The sequence below is a fragment of the Melitaea cinxia genome, chromosome 17 (genome assembly GCF_905220565.1).
Source record: "Melitaea cinxia chromosome 17, ilMelCinx1.1, whole genome shotgun sequence".
NCBI lineage: Eukaryota > Metazoa > Arthropoda > Insecta > Lepidoptera > Nymphalidae > Melitaea > Melitaea cinxia.
In genome coordinates this window covers 6823176-6834203 of record NC_059410.1, presented here as the reverse complement: position 1 = coordinate 6834203, position 11028 = coordinate 6823176, and the positions used below count along the sequence as shown (strand labels likewise).

The 11028-nt window shown below is 32.7% G+C and overlaps 1 long non-coding RNA gene across 1 annotated transcript; it reads left to right on the top strand.

Annotated features, from left to right (window-relative positions):
• Nucleotides 1-633: 633 nt before the first annotated feature.
• On the top strand, nucleotides 634-9328 carry LOC123661568. Its single transcript, XR_006744357.1, has 3 exons — nucleotides 634-647; nucleotides 5918-5920; nucleotides 9255-9328. It is a non-coding gene; the product is annotated as an uncharacterized LOC123661568 (long non-coding RNA).
• The last annotated feature ends 1700 nt before the right edge of the window (nucleotides 9329-11028 follow it).

Below are 11028 nucleotides of genomic sequence, written 5' to 3'. Positions count from 1 at the left end.
AAGATATGTGAATTTTACCTGTATGAAAAAAAATATGTCCTACCTTTAGGAAAAAAGTCAATTTCAAGCAAGTTGAACTTTTTGTTGATGAAACCTATTTTAATTTTATTCGAAGTACCTTCGATTAAAATTTTATCACATCAATTACAATTTTATTGATAGCAAAAGTTAGGCTTTCTACGTACTTTAACACATTATTAAATGACTGCTCGATTACCTTGTAAGCCAGTTTACCTGAGTAACATTTTTTCTGTTAATTAGGCTAAATAGTTTGCTCCCGTTCACCGCAAGGTAATTCTGTAAGGCTTCTGTAACTCGACGCGATATCGCGAGCAGCCCTCTTAACGGGGCTAAATTAACGACATCCCCTCTTATTAACCCTTGCTGAGCACAGACTCTATTTTGGGAACTACCTCCGTAACCATGTTAAGAGGTAGCAGTGTAGTTTCTTGGATTTTATAGCTAAAATTACAATATAATTGGTATAAAGTGATTTATTAAAATACACTAAATATAGTATTTTCGTGTAGGTATGTTCCACACATAAATAGAATTTTGAAAGGAAATTGCGTAATAATACTTAATTAACGGAAACTTAAAAAGATGTGAATGAGTCACCGTTTTACTTCGTTATCAAAAATGTATAGGTCGGAGAGACGGCAAGACGATGATGGCCGATAGATGTGTTTGTTTGTCTCTCGTCATCTCGTCATGGGAGTGATCTTAATTTTGATTTTGTATTTGTAGAGAGGGTATTCGAGTAAATAATACGCAGATCTGATTTACAATCAATTACACTCAGTAGTCACCGTTTAACAAACTAGTACGACGTTATTTAGCGAACTATAGGTTACAACGGTGTGATCCAACTGCTTCTACGCAAGTTCTTAATTTAACTGCCACGAATCTCATCGAATAGCAGTCCAAAAGTTTACATTCACACGTTACGTCAACCCTATCAAGGATCACATAAGTAGAACTTATAACAATGCAAAAAATAGTTGCCATTGATTAACAACGTGAACTTGAGCTCACTAAATATACGCTATTGTTTTAATTATTTACAAAATGTACTCATTTGCGATAACAATTGTTATTTTATTGCAAATCGTATTAAATGAATCTGACACATATTAAAAGTTAAAACATAGGCGACGCCACGAGAATTGCTAGTGTTCAGATGTTATTGAAGAATAACTTTATCCTAAATTGTACTGAAGTATTCTGTATTATAAAAATTTAAATCATAAAAAGGAAACATGCTCCCATCTTGTATGCCAACTTTCTTAATAATTCTCTTTCATATAGTCCATGGAAAAGCTTAATTCCACTCAGGTGGAGTTGAGCGTCTTGGTAGAAGAAAAAAAAAATGTAAAATTTAATTAACAAAGTTATCTCAGAGCTAAAACACAAGTTTTGGAAGAAAAACGAGCGAACTGACACGTTAATTTGATTCCCTCGAATTACAACTGCTTGAGAGAGCGTAAAGGAGATCGTGGTTCGAATGTAAAGATTGGATCGGCTACCTTACTTGTACGCGTGCTTACGTAATGTCATTATCCACTTGCCTATATTAAAAAGAAAATATAATACGTCTCCGCAGCATTTTAAAACGATATCTCTGAAAACGCCATATTTTTTTTCCACAGTCTACATTATATTGAAAATATCAGATCTACTAATAGTATTTTATAAAAACATTTTATTAAAAATTTGTAATAGTAATCAATTTAAAACCTAATGTTAATTCGCATTTTTTAAACTTGCGTTCCATTTTAGATTTAAGGTCTATATCGGGTTAAAAATTAAGTATAATAATCATTAAGTTCTCTTCAATATCATTAGTTTGAAACAGAGTAATGCCTCTGAGCTATTGCGCCATAATAAAGCTGTCAAATTATTTATGGACCAGCGGATAAATGTATTTAGTTACTGCTATCAATATTCCATCGGAGGCCATTTAAACTAAGTTCATAGATAGCATTGTTTGGCACAGTACGTGTGTTACATACCAAAAAGTAACGGTATACAATAGTAATATAACAATTAGTTAAAAATATATATAAAATTCAACAAACAAGATAGTTTGTTTTCCATACTTAAGTTGAATATTTATGTAAATAGTAAAATTACTCTCTGATATTTTAGAAATATATTCAATTTTTACGTTATTAAACATTTCGATCTGCGTAATAATATACTTCCCTATACTTAATCTTAAACACGTAAATTTAAAAGACGTAGTATGTTTTTATAAATTTATAAATCTTATTACAATTTATGATTATTTTCAAACTTATATGGATTAAGTTGGAAAAGCCATCATAAATTCTCACTCGTGCCAAAGATAATAATGTTCCCGAGCTAACTTCTTTCGTGTTTATTTTATCAACGAAGTGGAGCAGCTATCGATCTCGGTTAGGTTATTCAGTAGTAAGGATCGAAGCCACTTAATCTGAGATGTTGCACTTGCTGAGATAATTTCACGCCAGCCGACGACGTCAGGGCGGTATGCCGGTTTGCTAGCAATTCAGTTTCATACCTACCCTCGGTTGGCAGCTATTCGTGCCTTTCAAATAACGATGTAACGATTTGCCTCATTACTATATTGTAAATTGATCTTCCTTAGGAATATAAAATTTATGCATTTATTTTTAAAGGAGTTGGTATCTTTTCTGTAAGCTATAGACGATCGTGCGGTATAGTCATTTTTCGCTACTGGTTACTACTTTAGTTAAGGAAAATTATATTTAACTTAATTTGCTACGCGCTTTGTTGGTACAATTACGATATCCCTACGAAACGATTAATTGAAATAAACATTCTTTCTCTTTATAACATTTCTAGTAGGTTTTTAAGAAATAAATGTTCACCAAACGAGATAAACGTTAGCTATGTGAAATTTGAGTCACATAGGCGGATTTTATGATACCGAATTGTAAAAAGTATGTTTATGAAAATATTTACGATTACTTTCAGAAGAAAAATATTACTCAGTAGTCATTGTTACAATCTCACCGTTCTTCTGTCTCTTAATTAGTCTTTTACATTCGACGCCACGAGTTTAAGTAAAATTTAAAAAAAGGTGTAAATAAAAAAGCAATAATTTATTCTATGAAGTTCTTATTTCGTTATATTCATCTTTTTGTACCACTGTGGCACACGCACGATCCACCTTGACGGTAAGCGGCTACCGTAGTTCGTGGCACCTGCATAGTAGGCGCGTTGCCGATAAAAATCAAAAAGTACATCCCCAAGAAATCTGACTACCTTAGTCACCTATATGGAGAAGCACAAAGCTACTTGAGAGATGTATTACTTTATTATGATCTACCGCTAATTTGAGGTATTTCCTTGAACCAGATTTTGAGCAAGTAATTTCGTGCTGTGTCATATCTCATAAAATGTACACCGAAATTAATTTTCCTTATTTATTATTCTTGCCATATTAATATTTTAAATTCAGAGCCGAATCAGTCCCATTTCAAGCAAGTATATATTCGTACACCATTAATTGTGTAGTAACAGTAGTGCTTGTGCTGATATTTTATATGCTTTCAACCTATATTATATCATATTAAAATTATTAATGTTGCAATACGTATTTTCATATGCAACAATATATTGAATTTAATAATTCTATTATGATACTTTTAAATTCGTTACTCGAAAAATAAAATTAGTTTATGGGACAGATTTTATCGAATAATTGATTTATTCGCCATAGTAGAAGATCCGAACTAGAAACGAACTTCACCCATTTGCCCAATGGATGAAAATTACTTTATATTCATTTTAGTATATTAGAAAAATAATCGCAAAAGGCCTAAAAAATCTTGGCCAGGCTATAATATAAAAATGAAAAATTTATTTTTATTTAAAGATTCACCTACGAGTTTAAAAAATACATTTAATACCAACCGACAGTATGAAGCCGACTGAGGCCTATTGAAAATGCAAACGTTCGGTTGTCTTTTATTTTCCTGGCATAAGTACTGGGTCGGCCTGTATAAACAGGTATATATATATATTATATACATTGTTCTAGTTAATTTCACCCACATGCTTAGTAAATAAATCTTACATCGAAATGAGCGCTGTTTCATTGCGAATACGATGACTTAGGGTTGCTTGCTAAAAATCTGGTTTGAATGGCGATTGGCGAATATAATATTTATTTATTTATTTATTTATTTATATACACTTTAGCACACCAACACAAAAGTAAAATAAGTTTAATTAGGTAAAAAATAAATAAATAGTAAATTTGCATTAGTTGCAACAGGCGGCCTTATCGCTAAAGCAGCGATTTCTTCCAGGCAACCTTTGGGCAGAGGACTAGAATTGATTGTTATTGGGGATATGGGCGCAAAATAAGTGCTATCAGTCATAAACATAAGTATATATTATATGTATTCATACATACACATATACATACATATACCTACAAATACACCTACACAAATACACACATATACACGTAAACATAAGCATATATTATATATATTCATACATACACATATACATACATATACCTACAAATACACCTACACAAATACACACATATACACGTACACAAATACCTACAAAAACACATAATAATTTGATAACAAAGAAGAATACATACACAGAGAAAAAAATAAATTGATAAACGAATAAATAAGTAAAAAATAAAAATAAAATAATATTACGATGACAAGTACATTGCCTTAGTTAGCCTCTTGAATGATTCCAATGTTTGAGCTCGTCTTATAGTTAGCGGCAACGAATTCCAGAGACGACAGGCTTCAACAGTGAAAGATTTAGAGTAAAAGGTTGAAGAATGATATGGAATCTTTAGGATGAGGTTATTATCAGAGCGGAGAGATCTTTCGTGAGTATCACTAAGAAATTCGAAACGATTTTTTAGATAGGAAGGTGTTAGAGGATTAAATAGGATTGAGTAAAGGAGAGACAGAATGTGAGTATTCCTGCGAAGTCGGATAGGTAGCCACTTGAGCTGTTTGCGAAATTCTGAAACATGGTCATATTTACGTAAACCAAATATGAACCGAATACAGAGATTTTGTAAGCGCTCCAGTTTATTTAATTGTTCCTCATTTAAATTAACAAAACTAGTATCAGCATAGTCAAGAATCGGTAAAAGGAGAGTCTGTGCAAGCATAACTTTAGTGGGAATGGGAAGAAAGTTGCTTAACCTTCTTAGAGACCCAATTACTGCAAACAGTTTTTTGCTTATAAAGTTTATTTGGTGTATCCAAGATAGGTGTTTGTCAAAAATAATACCAAGATTTTTCACTTGATCGCTTATCGGTATACGTATTTCGTCAACAATCACTGACGGGACCTGTAACCAGATAATGCGTGATATTAATTTCTGGCTACCAATGACAATAACTTGCGTCTTTAAAGGATTGATTTTTAAACCAAATGATTTACTCCAATTTTGTATATTCATAAGATCCTCATTCAGTAAATTAATACATTTAGGCAGATCACTAAGAGAAGTTTGCGAGTAGATTTGGAGGTCATCCGCATACAAATGGTAGAGAGAGTTAATGTGCTTAGTGACAGAAGAAATAAAAAGAGAAAATAATACAGGGGACAACACGCCACCTTGCGGCACGCCAGCATTAATTGTATAATAATTAGAGGAGTATCCCTCAACATGTATGCGTTGCTGACGACCACACAAGTAAGATTGGAACCAGTCAGTCACCTCAGCAGACATGTTCAGAGAACGAAGTACGGCAAGTAGTATGTCAAAATCAACAGTATTAAAAGCATTACTGAAGTCTAGTAATGTTAACACCGTGACAAGTTGATTGTCCATACCAGCTCTGATGTCGTCCGTTATTTTAATTAAAGCAGTAGCCGTACTATGACCACGGCGGAAACCAGACTGAAAAGGATTAAGAAGGTTGTGTCTAGAAAGGAAAGGAGTCATTTGTTGATAAATAAGACATTCAAAGACTTTTGACAGAAATGGAAGAATAGAAATTGGTCGAAAATCGGAATAAGCACAGGGATTTGATTTTTTAGGTAAAGGGATAATTTGAACATTTTTCCACACGGCAGGAAATTTAGAGGACTGGATAGAAAAGTTAAAAATAGACGTAATTATTGGAGCTATAATGTCAATAATGGGAAGAATCATTCTACGGCTAATACTGTCAGAACCGACGGCATCAGAGCTGATGTTTAAAATGTTTTTCTTAACGTCACTTACAGTGAATTGACAAAAAGTAAAAGCAGGAAAATTTGGAGTGGGTAAGGCTGAAAGTTGATTTAAAGTATTTGATTTAGTTAAATCATCTATGGTAGCAGGAGATAAAAAGTGCCGATTAAGCTGGTCTAAATTTAATTTATTTAGATCAATACTTTGGTGTGTTTTTCCAACTCCAAGTTTCTGTAGGAACTTCCAAATTTTAGAAGTATCAGACTCTTCATTTAAGCGTTCGTGAATGTAGCGTCGTTGCTTATCCCTACAAATTGTATTGCAGCGATTCCTTATTTTTTTATAATTCTCGCAATTTCTTATATTGGGGTTAGCCCTATATTTAGCCTTCGCTTTATTCTTTTTATGTTGTAGAGATTTAATGTCTTCGGTAAGCCAGGGTGCTGGCAAATGCTTTATTCGAACTGGACGAACTGGAGCATGCATGTTGTACAAATCAGTCATAAGTGAATTAAAAATAGTAACTCGTTGATCGATTGTATCAACAGATTGAATCACAGACCAATCGATCCTGTTTGCATCTTCACGCAATCTGTTAAGGTCCATACCACCAAAGTTACGAAGCAGAAGGATCCTTGACTTAGCCTTCGGAGGTTTTATTTTGTACGAAAGGAAAAGAAGATCATGATAAGAAAATGCACAAGCATTACACTGTCCATGATTTTCTACATGGTCAGTGGAAGAAACTATAATTAAGTCTAGAAGAGAGGGAGTAGAATTTGGAGAAGAGTGCGTGGCAGCAAGTGGAAGAATATTTAAATTAGACCTAGAAATAATAGTATTAAGTTTTAAAGATTTGTAATCATTTTTCAACAAGCATGTGTTAAAATCTCCCATTAAAATAGTGTGACTGTACTGAGGAGTAAATTGTTCTAAAAGGCTTTCAAGATGAGAAAAGTAGTCAATAGAGAGAGAGGGATTATAAAAAACACATAAAAGAATCTTAGAGTGAGAAAGAGTTAATTCTAAGAATAGATGTTCCGCACAAGGATTGTTTTGAGGTGCTGACATACTGACAATGTTATAAGGTATATAGGAACGCAAATATATGGCAACACCCCCACCAACTCGATGTATGCGGTCATTTCGAATTAACTGAAAACCCGGTAGAGAATAAGAAGTTGAAGGTAAACAAGGTTTAAGCCACGACTCAGAGACAAGGATAGCGTGTAGATTTATGTTATCAAATGAGGCCAAAAGGTCAGGATAATGTGCAGGAATACTCTGAGCGTTTATATGAACAACATTAAAATTCTTAGGAAAAAGTGAAAAATTAGAATTAAGACATTCGTTGAGTGTTGGGATACTTTGAAAACTGTCTTCACTATTTGTTTCTGTAGAAGAAGAGAAAGACAGAAACGCATCATTGTCATCATATAAATTACTGTTATCCATCGTAATTTAATGTAACAAGTATATTTCAAGTAACAAATATAGGTATTATATATAAAGTATATCTAAAATAATAACAGCAAATAATAATAATATTAATAAAATAATAATAAACAAAATATATATTATAATATAATTATTAGTCTTACCCGCCAGCTGTGGAGAAAACATAATACATTTTGTTCATTTGAGTAAATAAATTAGGAAATGAATTTAATACACTAAACTATTTCAATAATAAAATAATAAATAAAAAATTAAAAATAAGTCTGCCTACCTCAAAAAATAGAAAAAAAAACACAAAAAAAAAAAATATTAAAAGATAAGTTCATAAAACATGAATATTGCACTACCAAAAACATTCTTTTTAAAAACATTTTTAAAATTAAAATGTTGTACTTGTTAAAAAACAAAAGTTAAATTAAAGTGATCAAATATTGACTAAAATAAAAATTATTAACAACACGACATTACTTAATTATAACTAAATTACATCAATATTTAACTTTCCTAATTAAATACAAAAGAGTAAAAGTGGTTTATATTGTAATACAAAATGGATAAAATACAGTAATTGAGACTACAACTTGCTATGTATTTGAATTGAGAAGAAGAAAAAAATAAACAATGTAACGCGGGTAGATTAGTAATAAAAGTGACAATGAAATCATAAAAAAAGAAAATAAATAACAATAAGACATTACTTCATTAAAACTTAAAACCAAACCACATCAACATTTAGCCCTCCCAATCAAATAAAAAGAGTAAAAGTGGTTTTATATTGTAGTACAATATTGATAAAAATACAGTAATCGAAACTACAACTAGTTATGCATTTGAATTGAGAGAAAAAAAAAATGTAATGTGGGTAGATTAGTAATAAAACTGACAATGAAATCATAAAAAATAAGAATAAATAACAATAAAACATTACTTAATTCAAACTAAATTACACCAATATTTAGCTTTCCTAATTAAATAAAAAAGAGTAACAGTGGTTTTATATTGTAATACAATACTACAATTTGTTATGTATTTCAGTTGAGATAAAAAAAAAAAAAAAAAAAAATGTAATGTGGGTAGATTAGTAATACAACTGACAATGAAATCAAGGTAAGCAGACATATAAACAAAAGCATTATACACTATTTTCTTGTTATTCGCTTTGTGCGAGGAGGGATCGTTTTACTGTCCGCACTTTTGGAACCGGCATCCACTTTATCACCGCCAAGTGTCCTATTCGGTGAATGAGAAATAGCTTTCAGGTCACAAGATGATTCCACCTGGTGTCTCGATCCATCTGCAGTCACCACATAGATGCGGCCTTCACGGGTCCAGCACTTTCCAATACCGTAGCGCTGTCGTGCAGTTAAAAATATATCGTGCCTAGCCTTGGTGAGAAACTCCGACTGCGTTATACCAGTGCCCTTGAATTTGGTTTTGGCGAACCATACTTTATCCCGGACACTGATATCTGTAAACTTTACGACAATCGGTCGGCTTCTGTTATCAGAGGGTCTGCCAAGACGATACGAGAGTTTGATGCTTGAACTGGAAAAGTTAGGCAGATCCAAGTATTCTTCTAATATAGTCTGGCTAGGAATTTTTCAGCCAACTTAATTAGATAATTATTCAATTTTTATCCATTAAGCAAATGGGTGAAGATTACGTCCAGTTCGGATCTTAGACTACTAGAAAAAGGGATTTCTAGAAATTCATATAAAAGAGACTGACAAACTAAAGAATATACAAAATCGTATCATCCGATATAAAAGTCAGCCTTTACGTATATCGAATGGAGTCATTCTAAACTATTCACTGCAACGATTCGATTGACAATCTCTGCACTGCGATAAAATATTTTTGACGTTATAACCCGAACTTAATGGATTTGTTTCAATTTGGAATCTTTTTTTGGCAACAAGCCAAATTTACTCGAAGTATTGGCGTTTTTATGCCGATATTTGGCTGTCCCATTAAAACTAAAACTATTTCATCTGCTTTAAGTAACGTAAATACGCTTTCGATTAATAAAATAATTCAAAAATGGTCGATAGCGTTGTAATTTGTTACAAAAGATACCCATAAATAAGTCACGTGACACGAAATAAGATACAAAAGAATTTAAGGAGTATTTCCTTACAAATATTTTATGAATAACCATGAATGAAAATTCTTTGTAAGATTTTGTCTCAAGAAAGCTAATGTTAAGAAGTTTCAAGCCTTCTATACGTCTGGATCGATACTCATATGATTGTAAATGTAGATTGATTGGCTCCCGTTTCTTTTTCACAGGACTAGATGCAGTCTCTCCATTATGTTTTTATTCTACACGATTTATTGTAGCTATTGAAACAGATCTCGGAAAAAGAATTCTCGAAATTCACGATCACGTATGTCACTAAATTTGATCATGTTTGAAATACAAGTATAATAAATTTCCAGTAATAAAGAAAATAAAAATTGAAATATATATATAGTGATATTTTCTTTACTTAGCATCTTGAAGAACTATTTACTTCTCTATGAAGACAAAACTGTCTTAAAATACGAAATCAAAGACGACGCGTTGGCGCAATGGTCATAGCACTGGCTGTTGCGCTGGCGGTCGCGAGTTCGATTCCTGCTCACGACAGACATTTGTATCGGCAATATAGATATTTATCATGGTGTTTGTGTATTGTGTGTGCTTCTCTCTCTTCTCTATAATTGTGTGGCTACGGTACTAAAGAATATAGCCACCCCTTCTCTTCCCGTGGGTGTCGTAAGAGGCGACTAAGGGATAAAACAGTTCCACTACCACTTGGAACTTATAATAATAATAATAATAATTTTATTTAATTAAGACTTACAGTCCACTTGTTAGTAACATTAGTAACTTACAACTACGTTATTACACTTAAATTAAAAATTAAAATTAACAATTTACCAATTCACTTGCTTAACCTCTCTTGCCTCACCACTACGCCAACAAAGTGCTGAAGCATAGGCTCAGCAAGCTTAGCACTGAACATTTTCAGAATTTTGTTAGAACTAAGCCGCATTCTGTTTAATAGAGAGGCGGTCCGTTTCCTCAAGATTGCGAAAAAGGAGTCAGTATTCGCTTCAGTAAACATTGCAGACGCACTACAGAAGCGTCTCAGTCCCAACAAAATCCTAAAACCATTGTTATATTGCACTCTAAGTGCGTCCAGCGATTTTTTACTATACCTGGTCCACAGGGCACACGTATAAAAAGTTTGACAATATGCTTTAAACAATGTTATTTTAGCATCGTTGCTACAGCGAGCAAACCTGTGGGCCAGCATATTACATCTGGCGGCAAGTGCCCTTCGTTCACGTTCTATGTCAGCATGGTCCCTGAGATCCTCGGAAATGTAATGACCTAGATATTTAAA